General features: G+C 39.8%; 1 pseudogene; it reads left to right on the forward strand.

Annotated features, from left to right (window-relative positions):
• Positions 1–2,280: 2,280 nt before the first annotated feature.
• LOC148923560 (uncharacterized) lies at positions 2,281–4,191 on the forward strand (annotated as a pseudogene).
• Positions 4,192–8,372: the final 4,181 nt, after the last annotated feature.

Raw genomic sequence — 8,372 nt, forward strand, 5'->3', positions numbered from 1 at the left:
CCCTGCGCTCGCAAAGCTCCATGACGAGGTGCACGGCCTCGGCGAGTCACTTGGCGATTTCGCCGGCGCGAGACTCCTTGAGGACAGTGCAAAGCTCGATTAGGATCTTCTCCTCCGCCGCCGGATTGAGCGTGAGCAGCCAGAAGAACCAGCTGAGCGGCGAATCCAGAGGGGTTAGAGGAAGGAATCATCGAATTGGCGTCGGATTCCGGCGAATCGCGGCCGGATCTAGGCTATCTACTCGAGGCGTCGGACGACGAGCTAAAGATTCCACCTCCGGTGGCGACTCCGGTGAGGAAGGAGCTGGTGACAGTCAAGTCGGACTCGTCTGAGTTAGGAGGCGAGTTTTGGGAGGATGAGTGGCTGAAGAATGAGTGGTTGAAGGACACAAGCTGAAGAACCCTAATTAAAACACAAAATGACCATTATACCCTTTCATATTAAATTAATCAAAAATTATTTATTGTGTGGCAAAATCTGGACCAGTTATTTAATAAAAATGAGTGGCTGATATTGCATCTCATTTCTCAATTAGCTTAAATAATCTCAATTGATCACAATCCTATATATATATATATATATATATATATAGGTTTGTGTTAAAATGACAACACCTCTTAAAGTAACACCATACCACCAATCCTAGCCAATCATTTGTACACATGGACGAATAATTAGCTGCCATGTGGCAATCATAAAAATTATTCAAGGGTAAATTTTCGCGGACTGCAATATCCAATACGCTATACTGCAATTTTTCCCGCCTGCAATATCCAATACGCTGGACTGCAATCTATAGATTGCAGTCTAGTGTATTAGATATTGCAGTCTAGCGTGGTGTCACAGTGTCATTTTAAGAGTGTTGTCATTTTAACGCACCCCTATATATATATATATATAGGTGTGTGTTAAAATGACAACACCTCTTAAGCTAACACCATACCACCAATCCTAGCCATCCATTTGTACACATGGACGAATAATCAGCTGCCATGTGGCAATTATAAAAATTGCTCAAGGATAAATTTTTGCGGACTGTAATATCCAATACTCTAGACTGCAATTTTTCCCGCCTGCAATATCCAATACGCTAGACTGCAATCTATAGATTGCAGTCTAGTGTATTGGATATTGCAGTCTAGTGTATTGGATATTGCAGTCTAGTGTTTATAATATTGCAGTCTAGCGTGGTGTCACAGTGTCATTTTAAGAGTGTTGTCATTTTAACGCACCCATATATATATATATATGTGTATGTTTTAATGAGCCAAATTTAGTATTTAAATTTGATTATCAAAATCTCAATATTTTTATCACCGGTCACTACGATTTAATTTTAAATTACAATATTTTGGGTTAGGTTAACATTTTTTTACCCCATTAAAATGATATTAATAATATTTCTTATGTAATTTTTTTTCACTATTCTAGTTTTATTAAAAAGTTCATAAATGACGCTCTTATTATTATAAAAAAACTTAATTTGTACTTCCAATTTTCCTCATTGTTATAAATAAATAAAATCTTTTATTTTTTTTAATTGGATTATATACTCCCTTTGTCCTACAAAAATTGTCCCATTTTTCCATTTCCGTCCGTCCCACAAAATTTGTCTCATTTCACTTTTTACCGTTTTTGGTAGTGGACTCATATTCCACTAACTCATTCCTATTCACATTTTATTATAAAACTAACTAATATATAAAAGTAGGACTCGCATTCCACTAACTTTTTCAACTCACTTTTCATTACATTTCTTAAAACCCGTGCACGGTCAAAGTGAGACAATTTTTGTGGAATGGATGGAGTAATATATATTGACATTTTTATTAATTTCTCTAAAACTTGTGTTGTGTGTGAAGATATAAAGTAGTACAATAATTTTTTTTTTAACATAGTATATAATATGATACGTGGAAGTCGAGAAGAATAAGAGAAAAAAGAATAAACGCTAAAGCAGAAAGTAAATAAGCGGTGCATGGCGCATGCAACGCCGAGAAATAGAGGATCAAACGAGCTCAAGCGTGAGATGTAGAGTTAGTTAGACGGTTAGGATTCAGTTCTAAGTTGGTTGTAAGTCGGTTTTAAGCTGGTGGCAACGTGTATATAAGTTGTCTCCTCTCTGTGTAAACTCATGTTTTCGTATTAATGCAAAATATCTCTTCCCCCTCTTCATCTCATAGCGCCTTACGCATCGGTACCCTCTCGGTCGCCGTTCCTATTCCCGGTGGCCCTGACTTCGTACCAAGTGTTATCAGTCCACACGATCAGGCTTCCGCCATGGTGGATACACGTTCCGGCGATGCTCGCCGATTGGAAGAAATGTTCACTACTGCAATGGCCGATCTAACGGCTAAACTCTCTGATCACGATCGTCGGCGAGAAGATCTCGATAAACTAACAGATCAAGATGATAACACACGCGATCTACACTTTAAGGAGCTGAGAGAGGAATTTCTCACGCTGCAAGTGCAACAAAACGAGTTGATGAATCGATTGCTAGCTACGAGCGGTGGCGGTGGCGCACCGGTGGCTGGTGGTGGTGTACCTCCACAGATGCCTTACTTCTCTACTCGCCAATCCAAGGTTGGATTCTCGATCTTCTCAGGGGAGGATCTGACTGGCTGGATAATGTTCTGCGATCACTTCTTCACGGTGGATCTAACACCGGAGGAATCGAAGGTGCGATTAGCTTTGATCAATTTTGAAGGCCGCGCTCTTCAAAGGTTCCAGAGCTGGTCTAAATATCAGGATCAAGCTCTAACAACTCCATGGACGCTATTTCTACAAGCGTTGGAAGGGCGTTTTGGCGATAACCTACTTGGAGATCTGATGACTGAGTTGCTTTCCTTGAAACAAAACGGTTCGTTTTCTGATTACCACGACAAATTTGAATTGCTCCTATGTCGTGTCTCAATTCCTGAATCGTATGCCATTAGTCACTTTGTTAATGGTTTGCGTCCATATGTTCAAAAAGTTGTGAGACTCTATATGCCTCAAACACTTGCGCATGCCTATGCTCTTGCTCGTTTACAAGATATGTCTAATGTGAGGGAGGGATATTCGCAGAACCCAGGAAGTTTGGTTGTAATGAATCTAGAATGGCAACTAATAACTCCAATACTTCTCCTCTGTTACCTACTCCTATTGTGCCAAATTTTAAAGTTGACTGATGAACAAATGGCTGAAAAACGTGCTAAAGGGTTGTGTTATGGTTGTGATGAAAAGTTTGACAAAGGACATAGATGTGTGAAGAAAATCTTATACTTGCTTGAGATAGATGATGACTATACTAGAGAGGAACCTACTGATGATATGGTTGAGAATTCTGATGAAGTTGAGGAGGAGGATAATCCTCTAATATCCATTCATGCTATCAATGGTACTACCCCTAATGGATTCAGAACTATGAGAGTCACTGGAAGGGTGGGAAAGAGAGCGGTGAATATCTTGATTGATTTTGGTAGCACCCACAATTTCTTGGATTTGCATTTGGCTAAGAAACTGGGATTACAATTGACTTCAGTTAGACCAGGGATGGTTGATGCAGCTGATGGAAATAGACTTGAATGTGATTCTATGTGTAAAAGTTTGAAATGGGTGTTGAGGAACACTATCTTCACTGCAGATGTGTTACTCTTACCATTAGGCAACTGTGACATGGTTCTGGGAGTTCAATGGTTAGAGACCTTGGGCACTATTCATTGGGATTTCAAGAACCTTATTATGGAATTCAAGCTGATGGGAAAGAGGATTGTCCTCAGAGGTGGTCAGTCTCACTCAAAGATCCAATCCATCAGTGACAAAGAGATGAATAAAATTATCACCAACTGTCCAGGAGCTTAGATGTGCTGCATTCGAGTCACTGAGGATGTTGCCCCTGAACTTCTAACCTTGGAACACAATGAGACAGTTCAAGAGATTGCTGGGGATATCAAAGAGTTTCTGGAGTCTCAAGAGAAGGTATTTGCAGAACCTACTTCTCTACCTCCCATGAGAACTCACAACCACCAGATTGTGCTAGCTAATGGTACCTCACCTGTGAATGCTAGGCCATACCACCATACTGCTTTACAGAAGAATGTTATTGAGCAAATGGTATCTAACTTGCTGAAACAAGGATTTATACAACCAAGCTGTAGTCCATTCTCTTCTCCTGTGGTTCTTGTGAAGAAAAAGGATGGCACATAGAGAATGTGCATCGATTATAGAAGGTTAAATAAGATTATTGTCAAGGACAAATACCCAATTCCCTTGATAGAGGAGCTACTGGAAGAGCTTCATGGAGCTGCAATCTTCTTAAAGATATATTTGAGGGTTGGCTACCACCAAATCAAAATGGAAACTAATGATATTCACAAGACAGCCTTCAAGACTCATGATGGCCATTATGAATTCACAGTTATGCCTTTTGATCTCACCAATGCTCCTGCTACCTTCTAGAGCTTGATGAATGACATCTTTAGACCTTACCTAAGGAAGTTTGTGCTAGTCTTCTTTGATGACATACTAATCTACAGTGTTGATGTTGCTGCTCACTTAGACCATTTAAAGCTGGTCTTTGATAAACTCTGTGAACACTCTTTATTTGAAAAGAGAGACAAATGTGATTTTGCAAAGGAACAAGTTGAATACCTGGGCCACATTATCTCAAAAGCCGGAGTAGCTATTGATCCTAAGAAGCTTCAAGCTATGCAAGAGTGGCCTGTACCCACTGATGTCATGTCACCAAGCTTAGGGGGTTTCTGGGTCTTACTGGATACTATAGAAGATTCATTCGGAATTATGGTATTTTTTGTAGGCCTCTTACTGATCTACTAAAGAAAGATGTCTTTCAATGGAGTGATGAGGCTGACACTACCTTCTTGAAGCTGAAAGAGGTGATGATGAGCCCACCAGTATTGGCTCTGCCAAATTTCTTCATACCTTTTGTTGTTGAAACAGATGCATCTAGCTATGGTATAGGAGCTGTCTTGATGCAAGATGGCCACCCATTGGCCTTTATCAGTAAAACTCTATCTCCCAAACATAAACAGTTGTCTGTGTATGATAAAGAGCTACTTGCAATTATATTTGTTGTCACCTATTGGAGTCACTACATGGGAAGCCATCTTTTTGAAGTCAGAACTGATCATAAGACCCTGGCTCATCTAATGAAACAAAAGCTCACCACACCGGGTCAACTGAATTGGTTATCTAAACTGATGGCATTTGATTTTGAGATTACATACAAGAAGGAAAGGTAGATTGGTGGTTGGTGCTGATGAAGATTTGAAACTGAAAATCATCAAGCTCTTCCATAATTCTAGCTTAGGAGGACACTCAGGAGTCCATGCTACATATAAGAGACTCTCATCCTTGTTTTACTGGGCCAACATAGACGAGCAGATCGGGAATTATATCCGAGAGTGTGATGTGTACCAGAGTTTTAAGTATGATAATAATGCCTTGCGCGGGCTACATCAACCTCTACCCATTCCTGAAGAAGCGTGGTCCCAAGTCAATTTAGACTTCATTGAGGGACTGCCCTTATCTGCTGGTAAATCAACCATATGGGGTGGTGGTTGATAGGCTCACCAAATATGCCCACTTTATGAGTTTGACACACCCATACACTGCTCTGACTGTGGCTCAAACCTTTCTTGATTATGTGTTTAAACTCCACGGTTTACCTACTATCTTGATCAGTGACAAAGACAAGGTTTTCTTGAGTAATTTTTGGTCAGATATCTTCAAGCTACAAGGGGTGGAACTGCACCTATCAGCCTCAGTCGGATGGGTAAACTGAGGTTGTTAACCACTGCTTAGAATCATATCTTTGGTGCATGTGTGGGGATCAACCAACTGAGTGGAGTAAATGGTTGAGCCTTGCTGAGTTTTGGTACAACACATCCTTCCATTCGGCTATTGAGACCACACCTTTTGAGGCTCTATACGGCTACCCTCCCCCGATCCACATTTCCTACTTTAGAGGTGACTCCCCGGTTCATGATGTGAATGAAAGATTGGTGGCTAGGGAGGCTGTGTTGGAGGTCTTGAAACATCATTTAGGATGTGCTCAGAAAAGAATGAAGAACCAGCATGATAAACACATATCATAGAGAAAGTTTGAGCTCGGAGATTAGGTCTATCTGAAGCTCCAACCTTATATACAAAACACACTACGTGATCGCCAATTCCAGAAGCTGAGTCCTAGATACTTCGATCCTTTTAAGGTCCTTGACAAGTTCAGGGAGGTTGCATACAAGCTCCAGCTCCCTCCTGAAAGCAAGATTCACCCGGTTTTCCATGTGTCTCAAATGAAGAAACGTATGGGCCCTCTCACTCAACTACACGGCTCTCTACCGGTTGTGGGCAACTCCACCTTCTTGGAACCAGTTCAAATTCTGGAAAGGCGTTTGGTTAAGCGCGGAAACGGCCAACTCATTTCCTGAAGACGTGACATGGGAATTTCTCCATGATTTGCAAGAGAAGTACCCAGCCTTCAAACCTTGAGGACAAGGTTGATGTTAGGGGGAGAAATTTGATACATGGAAGTCGAGAAGAATAAGAGAAAGAAGAATAAACGCTAAAGGATAAAGTAAATAAGCGGTGCATGGCCGCATGCAACGTCGAGAAACAGAGGATCAAACGAGCTCAAGCGTGAGTTAGTTAGACGGTTAGGAGTCAGTTGTAAGTTGGTTGTAAGTTGGTTTTAAGTTGGTGGCAGCGTGTATATTAGCTGCCTCCTCTCTGTGTAAACACATGTTTTCGTATTAATGCAAAATATCGCTTCCCCCTCTTCATCTCATAGTGCCTTACGCATCGGTACCCTCTCGGTTGCCGTTCCTATTCCAGGTGGCCCTGACTTCATACCATAATACTCCCTTCGTCTCATAATAGATGTCACACTTTCCTTTTTAGTTTGTCCCACAAATACTTCACTCTAATCACGAAATACTTCACTCTAATCACGTTTTACTTCACTGAAATGATAAAATAGTGCACTATAAGCACGCATCACAAATACTTCACTCTGAGCACATTTTACTTCACTGAAATGATAAAATAGTGCACTATAAGCATGAATCACAAACACTTCACTCTAACACTAGAATACTGTTAGAGTTTGTATACTAGAAATCACCTTTCGAGTGATTTAATACTATTAAAACTCTTATTTTATTTTCCAAATGAATAAACAGATTATTTTTGTCATAATGTTGTTATGTTTTACATTTAATGGATGTTTATTATATGTTTAAATGTATAAGTAACTTAACAAAGTCTAAGTCTTTGTTTTAGTACACCGATTGTGGGCGTCATTCACTTTAAGGTAACACGGTTAGTTCTGAACAAAGAAAAAGAAGAATTTCACAACCTAGATAGGCTTAGACTACCTATCGTGAAAGGTTGCAATGTCAGTCCGATTATTTCTAAGCCTTACTGAAATAAGATGACGTTGGTGTGGTATAGCACTGAATTGGATCTAACAGCTAGACATGTTTTCATGCTATCTACTTAAAGACGAGGTCTCGTAAATTATTGTTTCTTAATCAATATACGTTAGCATTGAGCATACGGTATTGATTATGCACTACTTTGACTCACCAAATGGTGCGGGTTTTTTGCAACCCAATAAGTCTGGTATATTGGGTAGTGGTGATTAATATCTAGTGGTGCTAGGATTGCTATTATGTTGAATCGTGCGTGAAGTGAGTCTCGTTTGATAACATCCTCAAGAGAAGCTTGAAATAAGGTTTTATTATTCGGAACCTAGCTAGTTGGAGTTTAATTACTCTATGAATAATAAATAAGATTTTCTTGATGAGTCCTCTCTTGGAATGAATAAGATATTAGTTAATTAAGTCCATAGCAGACAATAATTAATTAATGGATGTTTCTATCTTAAGCGCGGGAAATAAATATCAAGCAATGAAAACACGGAGTACTTATAATTTTGGATTTGGATGGGGAGTGCAATATTATTTCTCTAGTGGCTGCTCGTAATATTCCAATTATAAGCTTATATTAAATTGGGTTTAATTTAATTTGTAAAAAGCTAATTGGAGAAGCTCATATCCAAAACCTTCCATAGATCCCTGTCTGGGCCCAATATGTGACTTATTATAAATAGGAGAATAAAGGAGACAGAAAACACACTTAATTTTCCATCAAAATTTTCGTCCCTCTCTCTCTCTCTCTAGGAGGACGATTTTTCCTCTTCTTCGAGGGATTGTTTTTCCGTCTTCTTTATTTAAGTCCTAGTATACTGGTGAGATCAGCCCACCCTGATATCAGTTTACAGTCCGGGAACCAGACAGAAGATCTATGGTTTAGTACTAAAGATCTTCACGTGGAGAAGGCGCTAGCTATCTTCGATTCTTTGGAGA

Source organism: Salvia hispanica, chromosome 6 (genome assembly GCF_029641045.1).
Source record: "Salvia hispanica isolate PSC_SH4W2 chromosome 6, Shi_PSC_v1, whole genome shotgun sequence".
NCBI classification, from domain to species: domain Eukaryota; kingdom Viridiplantae; phylum Streptophyta; class Magnoliopsida; order Lamiales; family Lamiaceae; genus Salvia; species Salvia hispanica.